We start from the raw sequence: 18,766 nt of genomic DNA on the forward strand, positions 1-18,766 counted from the left end.
TCTGTTTTTCCAAGAGAGCAAAAGCTCAAGGCAAAGTGAAAAAAGAAGACATTCTATTCACTCTTTTTTTTTTTTTCAGTGAGAAAATGTGAGAACAGAGCCACTATTTTAGGAGCTGAAGACCTTTTCCCAATACTCTGTTGAGATTCAGTTTGAGAGCTACTATTGTAGAAGAAAATATTCTCCCTGAAGGGCCCTGATTCTTCTTTCTCCTTCTTCATTATCTACCCTCCCCAGCAAGCACATAACCCCCTAAGGGTCTTCTTGCCATCCCCTTTCTAAAAAAAAAATGATGGGGCGCCTGGATGGCTCAGTCGGTTAAGCGTCCGACTTCGGCTCAGGTCATGATCTTGTGGTTTGTGAGTTCAAGCCCCGCGTCAGGCTCTGTGCTGACAGCTCGGAGCCTGGACCCTGCTTCAGATTCTGTGTCTTGACCTCTCTCTGCCCCTCCCCTGCTCATGCTCTGTCTCTCTCTGTCTCAAAAATAAATTTAAAAACATGAAAAAAATTTTTTTTAAAAATGATGATGATGATTGTTTAATAAATTCCTTTGCAATGAGATATAAATTACCATTAGGGCACAATGTGTGTGTGTGTGTGTGTATGTTTAAATTATATCCAAGGAGGTTTACTTTTGATTTAATAAGAATAAATAGTCTAAGTCAAAGGAATGAAGCTGTAATTGTAGGCATCAACGAACAAGGTAACAAGCTCAAATGGCAGCCAATGAGGACACTGTCACAGAGTTAAAGGCAACATCGCATATGCCAAAAAGAAATGGCTGAGCTCTGAAGGGTATAAAGCTACATAAAGAAAAGAAGGCGCAGGAAAAGCTATTCCATCTGAGGGTGGCTTGCCTCAAGTTTATATTCCTGCATACGGATGTAGCACTGATGAATGAAGGATTGTTGGAGGTTTAGATATTGGTGGAGTTTCAATTCTTTTCCATCTGAAACTGGAATCTCCCTGTCCATTTCTCTGTATTCTGAGACTTCAGCTTGAATTGATTTTTCTTTTAATTAGGATTATTTTTTAACTTGTCCTTTTGAAATAATGTTAGATTCATGAAAAATTGCAAACCAGCGCAAGAACTTTGGTCTACCCTTTCCACAGTTTTCCCCACGGTACAATGATCAAAACAAAAACAAAGGAAACGAAACAAAACAGCAATACTGATACAATACTACTAATGAACCTACAGATAGACCTTATTCAGATTTCACTGGTTGTTCCACTATTGTCTTTTTTTTTTTTTTTTTTTTTTTGGTCCAGGAACTATTTACCGGTCACGTTGCCTCAGCCTCATCCAGTCTGGGACTGTTCCTCAGCCTTTCTTTGGATTTCATGACCTTGAAACTTTCAATGAGCTCTTCCATTCAGTTTGTCTGATGCTTTCCTGTGATTAATTCAGGATGCTCATTTTTGGCAAGGATTCCACGGGAGGGATTTTGCCCCCTTCTTGGTGCATCATAATAAGAGGTAGATTATGCAGAAATGTCTCATTGCTGTTGATGCTAACTTTGATGAAGGTGGTGACTTCCAAGTTTCTATACTAAGTCACTACTTTTCTCTTTGAAATTAACAAGTCTCTTGTGGGAGATTTTTTGAGAAAATGCAAGTATCTTGTGTCATACTTCTGCCTACTGACTTTAATATTCAGGATCATTTTTGCCTGCAACAGAAATAATGGTGGTACTTGACAAATGGTAATTTTCTGTAACCTCCCTTCCGTTCCCTTCCCTTCTCTTTTTTCCTCTCTCTCCCTGCTTCCCTCCCTCCCTCTGTCCTTCTTTCTTTCCCTTTAAATTGTCTCTATTTAGCCTTGGGAGTTCTTTCAAGTCAGCTCCTATGTCTTTTCAATGTCCCTCCAGCACTTGTGAGCAGTTCCTTAATTCCTGGCACCACAGAATATTCCAGGCTATTTCTGTATTTTCCTTGGCCCAGCCCTGGAATTAACCATTTCTCCAATGAACCCTGGTTCCTTTTATTGGATGGTGGTATTTAGAAACCAAAACCCGGTGCTAGTTACGCTCAGATTCTACTGCCATTGCTTCTAGAAAGAGCAGAGAAAACTAGGAAATACATGTATGCCCATATGTACACGTGCACATGTCTGTCACCTGTCTCCATCTATCTGTCAATCATCCATCACCTGTGAAAGGCCATGAGATCATACCGATACCTCTGATTCGAATTCAACACCACAGGCTTCATTATCTAGACTTCTCTCTTTTTCTGACAGGGATAAATCTGGCTCTCATTTTCTGCAGTATATTTTTCTATTTGCTCAATCCTAGAAAACACCAAACGTGGTTTCAGAACTCGTAACCCACACTCCTGTGCGAAACAAATTGATTAACTAGAGTACGACATGTGTTACCTTTGGTCGGGTGGGGGGATTTACTCTTACAGTACATAATACTGTACATAGTCAAATACTGTCTTCCAAAGTTACTTAGGCTAGTTGTTTTCTTCCCTGTGGTTTGGTTATTCAGTTATTCATTTTTATATATTTAGGCTCATTAGTTACTGTTTGTATTACATTACCCCCACACCTCAGTCCATCTAACTACTTATTTATTTGGGAGGTATATGAAACATTCCATGGTTCTAAAAGTCTGAATTAAACAAAAGGATGTGCCCAGAGAAGTTTGGTTGATGGTTTACAGTTAATATTTTATGTTAATTATTTATTTATGTCTGTGGCTCTCTGGATGTTATTTCAGCCCCAGATGAATGCTCAATTCATGATTTCTCTGTTCTTATCTCAGATAGTTTGTAGAAGGGAATTCAAGTTATAGACAAAGTTATGGATACATAAAGGAAGATATATCCAAGGATTTATACAAGTATATATTTGCGCGTTAATGGAAATCATTTTTGTCTTCAAAATGTTTTTTACTCAATAGTCTACACTCAAAACCAATATTTCCAGGGCAGTCCTGATCGAGTCGAAGTTGTTAGGAAGCTCTGGTAGCACCAGGGGCAGCAAAGGCTGCTGAGGGGTCTGAGAAAACTGTTTCCCAAACTTCTGAACCACAGCACGTGTGCCTACGGAAGCAAAGACATGTGCAGGACCACAGTGGCTAGCTGAGTATCTTTCTCCTTGCTTGTTGTCTCTCCCGTAGGGAGCTTTGGGCTGTGCTGAGTACTCACTCCCTTTTATTTGCCCTTTACAACCCTGTATTCAGGGTTGCTTTTTCCTTTTTTCTTCTTCTCTCCCTCATGTTTCAAACTCAACATGCAGAAATCTATTGCATTGCTAGACACTAATAACGAAGCAGCAGAAAGAGAAATTAAGAGAACAATTCCATTTACAATTGCACCAAAAATAGTAAGGTGCCTAGGAATACATCTAACCAAAGAGGAAAAAAGACCTGTACTCTGAAACCTTTAAAACACTGATGAAAGAAATTGCAGACGACACAAAGGAATGGAAAGACATTCCACGCTCATGGATTGGAAAAACAAACATTATTAAAATGTCTATACTCTCCAAAGCAATGCACACATTCAGTGCAATCCCTATCAAAATACCAACAGCATTTTTCACGGAGCTAGAACAAACAACCCTAAAATTTGTATGGAACCACAAAAGATGCCAAATTTCCCAATGTTTCAAACTCTTGTTCTCCCACCAGAGAGTGTCTGATCCACATTTGTTGCCACAAATTCTGAGAAAAATGTAAACACAGGATCAAAAATCCAAACGTGGGCTGTCTTCTTTATAAATGGCTATTTGTGTTCTTTCTTTTCCCTCCAAACTACTGCGGATAGTTTTCCCCAAATAGCCAGAACAATTGGTTCAAAGCAAACATAAACCATTTAGTGAAGAACAAATCCTTTCCAAATCCCTCTCCATCACAGACAGCACAAGTCAGGAAGGAAGTAGGATCCTTACTGGAAGAGATAGTGTGTGGGAGGGGGGTTAACGACCGGCTCTGCCCAGAGAGTTTAACCATGCCAAACTAGCAAGGTCATCGTCTCGCAAATGCACAAGCTTAGTCTTCTTTCTTGTGCACCGTAGACTCTGGTATTAGATTTACTTTTATATGAATATAACAGAAGATAAAGAAATCATGGTGAAGCTGAAAGAACGATGGACTTCAGGTAATCGTTTTTCCACAAGAGTTATTATTAATGCTTGAACATACCCCCTATACTGAGAGGCACAGTGTTCTGAGAAGCATTAGTCAGTTGGAATACTACACTGGAAAAATGTACTATTTAATGCCAGACAGTATGTAATGATTCTCTACTATGGCATGTGAGGAAAATAATTCACCCGAGGTGTGTGCGAATTATGTTATTTTTACAATGTCAAAATGTAAGCCCTTTGAATCTTATTATTTGACTTCAATGTCATAGTTATTTAATTCTATGTTCTGTGTTTAAATCAAGTCTCTAATTTCTACCAGTCCTTGTATCATCATGACCTGTCCTTTGCTGAGGTGCTCTGAGTTCCTGTAAGCATGAAAGCATGTGTCTCTTGCATTTGTACCTCGACGATCTTTGTCTAGCAATGAAAGTCTTTGTTTTCATTTTTGCCTACCTGCGGGTTTTATAGACCTCGTTCCTCTGTCTTCTAGTATTGACCGCTACAATGTCAGGTCTGACACCAGTGCCATTTCTTCCCCTTTTATGAGTGATTTTAATGTCTGTTTTGCTTCTTGCCTGGATGTTCTGACGTTCTTTCATTTTTCTTCAAGTTCAGTTACTTCACCAAGAGGTGTTTCCGAGTTTCTGCCCTTGTCTCTTTTTCCTAAGACACGGTTTGACCTCCAAGTCCAACACATCTTGCTCCCCCCTCCTACATCTTTTCCAACCATTGGTCTTTTCCAGCCTTTTCTACAGTAACCAACTTGGTAAGACGAGACCTGGCAGAATCTTGCATCTGACAGCACCCAAATCCATCCTTTTGTGCGGAGGGCTTCTCTGAGGTAGAGATTCGGGATTCCTGTGGGGACTCTCTCCGCACCTGTTACATGTGTAATCCTGGAAGTGCGTGGGGTTAACATTCAGTGGAGATGACCTTGATGGGGGAGGGCAGGCGATGGTGCATTAATGCTGCTCCTTCTACCCTGAATGCACATCCCCTTCAGTGGTTCTGAGTGTTCCACAGTAGTGCCTGACTGGAGAAAACCCACACTGGCTTGTCTTCCTTCCCTCCTTTATTCTTCCCCTGTCTTCTCCTGTTGCCTGCAACTATTTCCTCAAATAGCTACCTGCATACAGAGCTGGTCTCAGCTTCTGCTTTCTGGGGACAAATTGATTCCTAAAAATTTATTATAGGTCTGCAACTTTTCATTCATTCATTTTTTTGTCAGGTTTTCTTCTCTGTAAATGGTTTCCAGTCTTCACTTCCCCCCCCCCCCATGGTATTTACTGAAATCTCCTCAAGTCTGCCCCGAGTTTTGAAACAAATTTTCACAGCCCCAAATGATGCAAATATTTGAAGTGATATTATTTTTCTCTTTTATGTCTTTCCAGAGCTCTGCCAATCTACTCTTCACTCCTTTGGGTAGATGATCCTTCTTTGAACTCTTGTTTCACCTATTGGTATCTTTTTTTTTTTTTAATTGTTAAACTTTCAAAGGATCACGATGTATGTGAGAGTAATTATAATTTCATGATGTGTGTAGTTTACATGCTTCTTGCTTACTTTCCTTTCTTTTAAAAAAAAATAAAATCAAATCATTGCTTTATATACGCCTGGATCCCATGCAAGTTTCTTTCTGCACAGATGCCATTTCTAGTGAGTCCTCAATTAGCTGGAAAAGAGTGGGAGGGAGGGCGGTGTGAGCAAGGAACACAGTGTGTATTGTGGGGTCTACATTATTCCCGTTTCCTTAAGCAACCATCTCAGTTCAGCTTCAGAGCAGATAGATTATGTAGCACCCAGTGATGCCCTTTGTACTGTTATCTGCATTACACTCTCATGGTTTCTATTTCTCCTCCCCTTTTCACCTCGTTTTCACCTCTGGTGCCTCTCTCAGTCAAGAGGTGGGATGAGAGTAGCTACCCTCCTTGTGTTATTTTGTGGCATTTCACGGAGCAACTCAAGAGACAATCCTTGACTTTCCAAGGGCCAGTACCAACCCCTAGAGTTCCTTGCCCTAATTAAAAAATTATAGAGGGTTTTCAAGTTCCCAAATTCTGGTCCCCAACTAATAACATCAGCCTTCCCTGAGAACCTGTTAGAAGTACAGATTCACAAGGGTCACCAGTTGAGTGAGACACCCTGGGGGCCGACGCAGTTTTCTGTCCCTGGAGAAAATCCCTACTCGGTTCTGATGCAAACTAAAATTTGAGAACCTACTCTTCAGAAGAATCTCTTCCTGAGAACAAAGATGGAGAAGATCTGTCTTAATTCTCAATATCTTCCCTCATTTTTGGTCCACATTACACAGCATTTTGGGTTGAGAATTGTAGCTTAGGGTTCTGGTTTTTTCTTTGCCATAAGAAGATGGAGGGCATTATTCCCCTTTAATTGCTTTTAGTGTGGTTCAAGGGAGGAGGCAGGAATAAAATAATTCAGGTTTGTTCTTGTTCAGAGATAGTGACCCTTTCCTCCAAGTCAGGGCAATGTATTCAAATTTCAAGTCTTCATCAAAGCTGTGGAGCCTAAGCAAGGCCTGCTTTCCATTTGACCAGGGATCTGCTGTTTTAGGGGTAGAAAGTTCAGGAACAGAACAAGCTGACTCCTGCTCACAAATTGTGCGACTGGTTCAAGTCATCACAAGTCTGCGTGCCGTTTCTTTTTTTCTTTTTCTTTTCCTTTTCCTTTTCCTTTTCCTTTTCCTTTTCCTTCTTTCCTTTCCTTTTCTTTTCTTTTCTTTTTAGAGAGAAAGAGAGAGAGCTGTGAGAGAGAGAGCATGGGGGAGGGGCAGAAAGAGAGGGAGAGAGAGAGCATCTCAAGCAAACTCTGTGCTTTCAGCACTGAGCCCAACTCCGGCCTTGATCTCACAGCTCTGACATCATGACCTGAGCCCAGATCAAGATTCAGGCACCCAACTGGCTGAGCCTCCCAGGTGGCCCTCTGTGTGCTACTTCTGACTTTTCCTGTGCCTCATCTCATCTTAAATTGAGGTCATGACACGCCTTCTTCTTGGCTGGATGCTTGTTACAAATGTATCATCGCGCGTGGCCAAGCTGTGGCACACAGCAGGAACACCCACAAACAAAAGCCACCCCACCCAGTCATTTCAAGCCCTCCTGCTCCCAACATCCAAATGGATTCGCTTATTCTTCATTTTGTTGGTCACCGATTAAATGTGTAGGAAAAGACTACCTGAGGTGCATCTTGTCTTGTTGGCCAATCTACAGCCGGTTGTTACCAATCTGTGCTGAGACTGGTCCAGAGAGACTGAGCACTTAGAAACGTATACAGCAGTTTGACAATGCTGTGACATCCCAGCAGGTGGTCAGCAGAGGAGTGTCACTGGAGCAGGGTATAAGCCAATGTGAGTGGGCTTACACTCAGGAAGTGAGTTGCATGTGTCTCGAGTTATCAGGCTGGCTAGAACTGGTTGCATAATTTTCAGGGCCCAGGGCAAAATGGAAATGTGGCCTCCCTTGTTAAAAAATGATTAAGACCCTCAAGATGGTAGCGGCCGAGCATTAAAGCCAGCAAGGGGGGCCCTTCCAAGTACTGGGCGTTGTGCAAATGGACAGGTCACACACCCACGAAGCCAGGCCTGCATGCCCTGCGGGATTGTGTCATAACCTGTGATATTTTACATCACCTGTAAACGAAACGTGTACAAAAATCTCAGAAAGGATAAGCATATTTTCTTATAACTGACTGTTTTTATTCCCAATTTGAATTTGAATTTGACTCAGTTTAATTTGAACTCAGGCCTGCTTTTCAGTTTACAGTGTAGCATTATTAGATCAGTTAAATTATATATAAATTGTCGTATTAATTTTTAACTCATATTTGCAGAGTGTAAAATCTCCCTGGACTTTTTGTCAGGAAAAGGTGCACCTCTTTTGAAGGTAGCAGTGGTGATAAAGCAAATGATGACGGTGGAAGTAATTTAAAAATTCAAAATCCAAGGAGTTTGGATTAGTTGGATTGAGAAGTCTCATGCCCCGCGCCTATTGGATTCTATATTGTAGTCATGACAGAGGGTGGCATGAGTTATTGCAGAGATGTATTATTGGCGGATAAAGCAATGAAACCACCAAAGCATGAGTACCATTAACATATAAAACATGAAGAACTAAGTTCAAATCCAACAAATATTTTTATAAGACAAGACATATTAAATAAGCTTTTTCTAGTCATGAGTCTTTGGAACGTTTTGTTACATTTAAATGTTGAAGGGGCGCCTGGGTGGCTCAGTCAGTTAAGCATCCGACTTCAGCTTAGGTCACGATCTCACAGTCCGTGGGTTCGTGCCCCGCGTCGGGCTCTGGGCTGATGGCTCAGAGCCTGGAGCCTGCTTGCGATTCTGTGTCTCCCTCTCTCTCTGCCCCTCCCCCGTTCATGCTCTGTCTTTCTCTGTCTCAAAAATAAATAAACGTTAAAAAAATTTAAAAAATAAATAAATAAATAAATAAATAAATAAATGTTGACACAGCATTGATTGCCTGTAGATTTTATTTCATTCTGGTATGATCATATTCATCTTATCGAAAATGGGAGTTGTGTCAAAAAATTCTCGGGACACCTGGGTGGCTCAGTCAGTTAAGCGTCCTACTTCAGTCAGGTCATAATCTCACAGTCCATAAGTTCGAGCCCCGTGTCAGGCTCTGTGCTGACAGCTCAGAGCCTGGAGCCTCCTTCTGATTCTGTCTCTCCCTCTCTCTCTCTGCCCTTCCCCCGCTCATGCTCTGTCTTTCTCTGTCTCAAAAATAAAAACATGAAAAAATAATTTTTTTTAAATATTCAACATGAATATTAAATCTATGCAGTTAATGAAAAAAATGTGGCTGAGTATTCTGGGATAGTACTTCTTAAGCCAAATTTTAAAAGCATGTGAGGCAAAATAATTTTATACAATACACACATACATTATATAGATTTGATATTTATTATTTATTTATTTATTTATTTATATCAAAATCAAGGTTTTCCGTTCAGTGAAAGACCCCTAGACAAAGTCAATAGATGAATGACATCGTATTTCTAACGTCAAAAACCAGCATGAAGTTATTTGGAATTTATTAGAAACTCTTGATAATTAACTGGAAGAAGACAAAAACACCAAAGATATGAAACATATTTGACAGAAGAGGAACCCTTAAAGGCTAATAAGCACATGAATGAGCTACTCATAATCATGAGTAATCAGAGAAATAGAGGCTAAAATAACGACTTATTACTTTATATGTATTAGACTGATCCAAAAAAAAAAAAAGGGAGGGGGAGAGGGCTGAAATGCCAACATTTAACATTTATCCTGAACATCACATGGAGTCAGACATTCCAGGGTTTAAGCAACAAATCACATTCATTCTTCCCCCCCTTGGGAAGATGACTCTGGCTCTGGGACAGACAATCGGGCATCCCACAGTATCGTTTCCCACGTCTTTGTTAATAATAGAAATCCCAATTTGTAGCTAAATCTATGGCCACTTGAAATAAACTCCACGCATACCCACTTCTCATAGCTAAGTGTGGCAATATGACTAAATAGTGTCCAATAAGCTGCAAGCTGAGTGAACAGATTGAACTTCTGGAAGGTGGGATCCCTTCTTTGTCCTTTCCCCCATGCTGCTAGCTGAAATACGGTTGTGATTGCCCGAGCTCAAGCAGATGTTTTGGACGGCATGGAAAAAAGTCACATGCTGTTGAGCTCCTGATTCTTGAGTTTGGCTCAGGTCATGATCCCAGGGTCATGGGATCGAGTTCTCCATCAGGCTGCTGACAGCACAGAGCTGCTTGGGATTCTCCCTCTCCCTCTCTCTCTCTACCCCTCTCCCATTCACTCGCATGCTCTCACTCTCTCAAAATAAATAAATAAACATTTTTTTTTTTAAAGTTGCATGCTAAAAACCGGGGAAATAGCAAGATGGGAGGAACCTGGGTCCCTGCCAAAGAACCCCAGTTCTGACTCTTGCCCCATCAAAGTCCAGACATCTTAGGGGCACCTGGGTGGCCCAGTCAGTTAAGCATCCGACTTTGGCTCAGGTCACAATCTCACAGTTTGTGGGTTCGAACGTCACATGGAGGTCTGTGCTGACAGCTCCGAGCCTGGAGCCTGCTTCCGATTCTGTCTCTCCCTCTCTCTCTGCCCCTCCCCTGCTCGTGCTCTGTTTCTGGCTCTCAAAAATAAATAAACAACAACAAAAAAAGTCCAGACATCTTGTGCTTGAGAGGGCAATACATTTCTATCTTGTTTATTCTGATTTTCCTCTTACCTGTAGCCAAACCCTAACTGATAACGGCCTGCGTGAGAAAAATAATGCCAGCAAATAAGACAAAAAATTACACAAAAACCAAAAAGTGACGGGGACCCGAACGAGGATGGTGAGGCAGTGAGAGGACAGAGAGATGAGCAAATGTGAGGCTTTTAGGAGTTGGCACTGACAGGGGCTGTGACTGGTGAGATGTGGGGATAAGAAAGAAGGGTGTTGATACTATTGACATTGGGGCCGGGTAATCCTTTGTGGTGGGGCTGTCCTGTGCATGGCAGGATGCTTAACAGCATCTCTGACCTCTACACCAGTCACCACCACAGCAATCAAAGCTGACTCCAGACATTGCCAAATGTCCCTTTGGGGGCAAGAACCACTGACATAAGAGCAATTTTGCTGCTTGTTAAGTAAGGTACTTGCCTGGCGTTCCCGCGTCTCCAGGCTTGTTGCGGGAATGGACACTGATACGTAATTCACATTAAGAATCATGCCTGGGGGGCGCCTGGGTGCCTCAGTCAGTTGGGCGTCGGACTTTGCCTCAAGTCATGATCTCACGGTTCATGAGTTCGAGCCCCACGTCGGGCTCTGTGCTGACAGATCAGAGCCTGGAGCCTGTTTCGGGTTCTGTTGTCTCCCTCTCTCTCCGCCCCTCCCCTGCTCGCGCTCTCTCTCTCAAAAATAAATAAACATTAAAAAAAGAAAAAAGAACATGCTGAAGAAGCTTTCTAGGGGTTTCTAGGAAGAGTTTCTGGTCTCCCAAAAGAAGGCCACGAGAAGGGATAGCTTTTCCTTTTCAGAATATGACTGTGTCGATGGAAAGCCTGGATCTATGGCCACCATTGTGTACTCAGCTGACTCATGTGGTAGTGTAGACCTGACCTCACTTGGTTGAGTGCTGTCTTATCCATATTCTATTCCTGGTTTTCTGAGTATGTGAACCCCAAACCCCCTTTAAAATTTAACCCGGTTTCTGCTACTTGCAGGCAAGATCCTCTAACCTACACAGTGACTGGCAGGATCAGTTCTAGAGGAGTTTTTAGGGGCAGATGCCAGACTGAGGTGGTTTGAGCACCGAGTAGGAGGCAAAAAGCAGAAGTCGATGAGTGAGAAAGACTCTTTGGAAAAGTTTTAACAGCGAGGGGACACAGATAATGCATTAGGTGCAGGATGGAGATTGCAGAAGTGTATTTGTTTAGTTAAATGTGGGGAGGACTTGAGATCTTTAATTCTTAATGAGAAGGGGCCAGTAAAAAAAACAAGAGCTGTAGCTATAAATAGAACAAGGCAGGAGAGTTCCCAATAGAGCAAAGTCCCTCAGGAAAGAGAAGGGTGTATAGATGGAGTGGATTATTTTGGGGAGAAGGCAGAAGAACGTCTCTCGTCGTCTGACACCAGGGATGGAAAAGGAAATGCAGATAAATTTGCAGTGTGGAGGCAACACGCTAGGGAAATCCTATTTTGGTCATTCCAATTTGTCCACGAAGTTGGCAGGGAGAGAGCAGAGGAGGCCGTGTATCAAACACACGAGGACATTCTCAGAAACTCGAAGGAACTATCCAGATAGAAGGTGCTACGTATTCTTCATGTACATAAATCGGGACTGTAATTCGCTCACTGCGATCACATCTATTGGGCAAAATGAATCCTTTTCACTGTCCACGTCGTACAAGATGCCCAGAGACAGGTTGGAAGAAAGAGGTCCGAGAGTGGCATCCAGCCTGGGCTTCACGGGATGAACAGTTGCAAAGGTCAATGGAGCCCCCGCCCCACCCCCAATGCTGAGCTACTTGTCCTTGGTGTAGTGTGTTGTGTATCCCAGGTCCTTCTGAGATGAAGTTCAGAGCAGGGGGAGCCTTTACCGCTACTGCTTCCCAAACAAATGTGAGAACGGCTGCTTAAAGTCCGCTTTAACATGGTTTTCCACTGGAACCTCTTGTCTGAACTTTAATAATCGGGAGTTTGGAAATCGTTAAGTAGCTGCCTTGACTTGTTTAACTCGATGGCTACAGACATTTCATCAAGCTGACATAGGATTTATGTCTCAATAACACAATAACATGTAGTGAGCACCATGGTTCCAGAACGATTTATGCCTGGTCTGCAACTGGAGAGTGATTTACGCCCGAACGAGGGGTAGAGTAATGAGAGCCTCTGCTAGGACACCCCGCGTCCTGCTACTGGACTGCTTTCTCCCCCGGGGGTGGAGAGGAGATAGCAACATTCAGTCCCTGACCTTTCTCCTTGATAGTTGTGTCATTAGGAAAGAAAAAAAAAAAATAGAAGTCTGAACCAGTCCTCTTTTCCATGCAAAATGTTTCCAGTCACTCTGGTTCCCATTAAACTCTAAATCAAGACTGATTCAGTCTTGGACAAGACAGGGGTGGACACTATCACAGGAACTCAACACCAGACAATGTCCCTCAGTTTTCCCATCCCTAATTTAGCCCTGCTGACAGGACTGTGCCGGGACCATGTGCCCACCCAGGAGCTGATCCTCTCGTGCGAGAGCCACTGGATGCTTGTCTCGAGTCTGTGCTGATACCCACAACACATTGGCTGCTGGGTCCCCAGGATGCCACAGAGGTCACCGCGAATGCTTAGGTGACTCCCGAGAGGCACCAGCACGGAGAAGGAAATCCCCAGTGGTTCAGAGTATGGGCTCTGGAGTCAGCAAGCCTGGAACGCACCCTGGGTCCACCGTTATCTGGCTCTAAAACCTTGGGCCCATTACTTAATCTCTTTGTGCCTCAGTTGCCTCACCTAGAAATTGGGACAATAGTATCTAACTCAGGGGATCGTTCTGAGAAAATCTGACCCCTAGAATATCCCAAATGCCGGTAGCAGAATAATCAAAAGAGAAAACAAAGGGAAGGCAGAGGGGAACAAGCTTAATTTCAGCACCGAAGCACCTTAGGACAGAGAAAAGTGAGTGAGACTTGTAGTCAAACGTCCTGGCTGAACTCCCAGTGTTTCCATGGAAACGATACTAAGGATGCCATGTGGCTCTCAGGAGAAATACTTAAGAAAACATTTGCACAAACACCTAATGCTCGGCAGATATTACATAGATATGCACTTTCTTCCTTCTTTCCAAGCAAGCAGGGAAAATTAGATGCGTACAGATCTGGATCCCCCGAGTGTTAGTTCCCGAGGGTGGTGTCAGTCTTGTGGGGGAAGGCTGGTCTTGCACAACTTTGCGGAGGGGGTACAGGTTTCTTCTGCCCTCCTCCTGCTTTCCTCTCGACATTGTTTCTCCAGCCAGGCACACCCACTCCCGGTGTCCACGCAGACTCGCCTTTTCAAATTGTTGTCCCAAGCACAAAGCAGTACTTCGTCGTACTACTAATGACAGGAGGGGCCATGAAAACGAGGGTACCAGAATTTTAATTCGAAACTCCTCGTGGTTAAACCTCCTGACCCCCAAGGAGAAAAGGAAAGCCTTAAAGACCGATGGGCACTGTGAGAAGGATGACATTTTAGAAGGACTTCGTGTGCAGGCCCTTCTAGCTTCTCCATCTTTCCCACCCTCGCCAGGTAGCCTGAGGATCTGTGTCTTCCAGATCCTCTGCTTTTGACTCAAGCTGGCTATCATCAATCTGCTCTCCTCTCATGTGGCCCCCAGCCCCGGTCCCTTTACTGACAGAATCTGTCTTCGCTAGACTTGTCACTGAGCCATTCTGGGACCTCGCGCGCCAGACTCCGAGGACAAGTCTATGTTGTCATGGCTCTCTTACCTCTTTGCCCTCTGGCACACACCCGTTACCATGGAAATAAATGCCCAAACGAATCCGTGCTCCTCGTAATGCCAAAGCTTCCACAGGGCTTTCTATCACCAATCTGAAGGAAACGTGTACACGCTATTGAATTTAAATTTCGTGCAAGTATTTGCTTCCTAAGCAATAAAGAAACCGGAAGTAAAACCACACGTGGTTTTCAAAAATGCCTCAGAGTGGCCCAGTCATTGTTTTTTTTAACCAAAATATTTTATTGCCTTTGGACCTGAGGGAAGGTGAATAAATTATAATTCATTCATTCCAAGCAAAAGTTTTAAAGGTGAGAAAAATAGATTAGCACGTGGACTCAGAGCTGCAATATTTTCACCCACCCAGTTCTGCACGTAGATCCTGACCCCATACCTGGAAAGGTGCTAGGTATTGTTCAGGATACAGCTTAGACCTGGTTTCTACCCCAAGAGAGCATACCGTCTGCATATGGACTATCTGAGTTTTACCAGGTTGACCGAAATTACCTGTTCAGTCTGTCCATTTCCCTCCACTGGACAGGGAGCAGGAAAAGGGCTTAGTTAACTTTGTGATTCAGATGTCTTCTGTCCTAAGTTGACACTTAAAATCCATTTTGTTGCAGATTTCAACACTACTTAATATTCCCCAGGGGAAAATGAATCCTCAGGCCCAACAGCATTATTGAACCACAGAGGCTTTCCTGAAGTTTTTGCAGGAGAGATTAAGACAGAGTTTAGAAAATCTTAAAGCCGCACAGCAGGCGTCTTAAAGTTCTTCATCAGTTGTGGGGTTTTCTCCAGACTCCTTCCATCTCCCCCGACAATCTCTGAACTCAGATCGGAGCGGTCCTGTTCATTCCGCAGGCGGGGTTAGGGGGCCTGAAGCCCAGCCACGCTGCCCTCTCCAGGCTGAGAGCCCGTGTGGGGGCTGTAGACACCACAGGAAAGAAATCTTTCTCTTTTCTTTTCTTTTTTCAACGTTTATTCATTTTTGAGAGACAGACAGAGAGACAGAGCGCGAGCAGGGGAGGGGCAGAGAGAGAGGGAGAGGCAGAATCTGAAACGGGCTCCAGGCCCTGAGCTGCCAACACAGACCCCAGTGCAGGGCTTGAACCCACGAGCCCTGAGATCACGACCCAAGCCGAAGTCGGACGCTTCACCGACCGAGCCACCCCAGAAATCTTTTTCTTTGCCCGTGGACACTGTCCACTTTGCAAACCGTGCCTCCAGCTCAGTGTCACTTGAACAGGGACGTTTTCTTACTTCCCACAGCAGCTCTGATGAGTTAGAGGCCCTGGCGTTGCTCTGTCTTCTCCGTACCTGTCTGTCAGAGCGAATCTCATGCAGAATCAATGTTTTACAAGTAAAAACCAAGTATCAGTTGACACCAAAAGAGTATCTGAGACAGCAAATGCAAAGAAGTCTTATAAATAGAAAGTGGTATCATTTTTGAATGCCCTTGTCTTATGCCTGTAGGAATCACGTGTCTTGGCCAACATTTGCAGCAACATCAACATGGATTCTTGCTAAAATTTCCACTTTATCATGTGTACAATTTTTTTCACAGCAAAATCTGTAGGAATATTTTTTCTACATCTCCTTTTAACCATCAATAAAATTAAATTCAGAACAGGAGGAAAATGAGGGAACTTGTTCTCCTTCAGGGAAAGTCTGAAGTATAAAATATCTTTAGAGAAATACATTTTGTTACTTCCAAGGACTCAATAGCCTCCAGTTAAGAAAACAAAATGTTGCCAAGTGCAGGAACTTAAGCAATCTATTTTAGTGACTGCATACAAGTCGGTAATTAAAATACAAATTTCTTTGTTGCAGATAGATCTTTCCAAAACTTGGAAATTCCCTCTCTCATAAGTAAAGCGTCTCTCATAAGTAAAGCATCTCTCTTTGTGCTTTTATTGAGAGTTGCATTCATTTAATAAACTACCTGTTAACAACTTAAAAGTAAATTTCATCCTCACTTCTGTGAAAGTGGTCATTTTCTTAAATAACGAAGTCTCAATCAGGGGTCGTCTACTTTTTATTCCCCAATGCAGCTAACTATGTAGGATTACTCTCCCTCCTGCTATAACCTCCCGCCCATCACCCCCTCCCAAATCCGCACACACTCAGATACTACTTTTCCTTCGAGAGGTCCCCATGGAAGAGAATATCGAAGTGCCACCATCCGGTGTGGTCAGAGCTCACAAATAAAAGAGGTAAATTTCAGTTACCTGGAAACACCTATATCCTGCCAAAGTTGCAATCATTCTCTCACTTATAAATTCTAAGTTTAAATTAAACCAAATCCCAATCTCTCTTGGCTCCAACTCTTCCCTTTTGGTGAAGTTTTGCATTCTTGGTTTAAAGAAAAGAAAGGCTTACTTTTTTTTTTTTTTTTTAAGGGGCTCAAGGCTTCTTGGACATCGAATGGTTTTTACAAAGTACCATTTTGTTGAGTGCAAAAGAATAAGAAACAGCTGGCTTACATTTCCTTTGAAATGCACATTTAGTTAAAAATTAAAGACAAAAATAAAAAGCACTGGAGAAAAACACTTTCTGGTTTTGCCAAGACCCAAACCATTTAAGAAAAAGAAGGGATAAGAAAGAAGAGAAAAGAATGGTTTGACATGTTTTTGCCAAACCAGGTCCCCTTTCTGTGGTCCTCAAGTTCATTAAGCCTGAAATAAAATAGCGCAAGATACAGAATTAGTTTGAGCTGGCTCTGGAAACAGTTATAGGTCTGTTAAGCATGAAGGGATTCAATAAATATTTCTCCTTTCTTTTCTCTTCTATCCCAAGAATAGTTGCAGTGTTTTTTTTTTTCCTTACTAGTTTCTGAATTTTGCCAAACTCTCCCTGATAGATAGAAGAGGGATTGAATTTAAGTAGAAAAGTACATGCTGGTTGCTAAAGTTCCTGGAAACATGTTTGTACTACAAATAGTAAATAAATAATAAAAGTGATTCCAGGGAATGAAAAGTTGCTAGCTCCCTGCCAACTTGCTTTCATCACACAGTAGAAAAACAAAAAGTCCATCTTGCCCTAGAATTATAGGTAAAATGGGCCCATATGTGGTCATGTTGACTCCAATTCAATTTAACAAACACTATTCAGCCTACCATGTTCAAATCAAAGAACTAGGTGCTATAAGAGGATTTAAATACAAGAACAATGACTTCAGAAATGGGTGAAAGGGAAAAAACTAAAATGAGCTGGAAAACTTCCTGCATCACAACAGTGAAATTGATTTATTCGATACCGGAGTTCTCAAGATGCAAAATTTCATGAAATTATCTTTTTTTCCTAAAGTGGTTTACAACGTTAGGTTCCGAAATGTATATCAAAACCTTACATTCAAGGCATCACCTGACTATCCCATTACTTCGGAAACACTTGTTTAGAAAGTGCTTCAGAGTGGCAAAATTTGGAGAGATTCATCATGCTTATTTGAAAGTCTCCCTTTCGAATTTCCAGAGCTAAGTTACCTGATGAGAAAAAAATATTTTTTATGGTTTCATCCATTTATGTGGCCTAAATTTAAATGCCTCATGCCACTGTTGGCAGACTTGAGAAAAGTTCATCTTCTGTACTTGTGATTTTTCTCCCTTTCAGATTTCCTTCACTCCCAACACAAACTCAGATAGACCCAAGTTTCTCACTACTCTTCAATGCTGCCTGAATTTTTCTCCTGAAAAGCAATCTGATATTAATGCTAAAGTAACACTGTCTTATGTCTTCCGGAAAGTCTTTGTACTTCTTAAAAGGACACTTACAAGGGGCGCCTGGGTGGCTCAGTCGGTTAAGCGTCCGACTTCGGCTCAGGTCGCTATCTCGCGGTCCGTGAGTTCGAGCCCCGCGTCGGGCTCTGTGCTGACAGCTTGGAGCCTGGAGCCTGTTTCAGATTCTGTGTCTCCCTCTCTCTCTGACCCTCCCCCGTTCATGCTCTGTCTCTCTCTGTCTCAAAAATAAATAAACGTTAAAAAAAAATTAAAAATAAAAAGGACACTTACGAGAGGATTTTAATAACCTGTAAAAGTTGTTTCCCATCAGGATTTGTAAGGAGAAGGTTCCAGGGCTGGCAGTACACAGCCGGTGCTACGCTAGTGGCTGAGAGAGGTGGTTCATCATGACTGAGACAGGGAAGGTAAGCATTACTGGGGTCATCAGTGGAGATTCAGGGATAGGTGGTTGGCACTGGGGACCCAACATGACAGCGTGGCACTCTCTGGGAAAATAGGAGCCGGCAGCTGGGCATCCTGGCAACAGGCGGTAGATACTATAGTCCAGACTGACTCACAGGCAGTAGTCAGGGTGCTTGGGTGCCCAGGCACCAGCCCCTGACCCGGGTGCAGCGAGGAGCCCTGTTGTCTAGGGGAGGAAAAGGCAAGAGTGGAAGAGAAGGCCTGGGAGACCAGTTTCTCGGAAGGGAGCCCAGAACAGAAGCTCTGGTTTGAATTGGGACAGCTGTCAAGCTTTCTGGAGTGGCCATAAGGATGTGCGCGATGGGTAAGGTGCCAGCACGGTCTTAGGTTCGGAAACAAGAGCCTCAGGCTCGCAGAGGCGCACTTTCAGTACGAGGTCACTGCTGGAAGGAGCTGGGCATCCTGAACAGATGTGGAAACTCCTTTGGCTCACCCTGGGGCTGACTGAGTCCAGTGA

This window comes from Acinonyx jubatus, chromosome E4 (genome assembly GCF_027475565.1).
Source record: "Acinonyx jubatus isolate Ajub_Pintada_27869175 chromosome E4, VMU_Ajub_asm_v1.0, whole genome shotgun sequence".
Classification (NCBI taxonomy): domain Eukaryota; kingdom Metazoa; phylum Chordata; class Mammalia; order Carnivora; family Felidae; genus Acinonyx; species Acinonyx jubatus.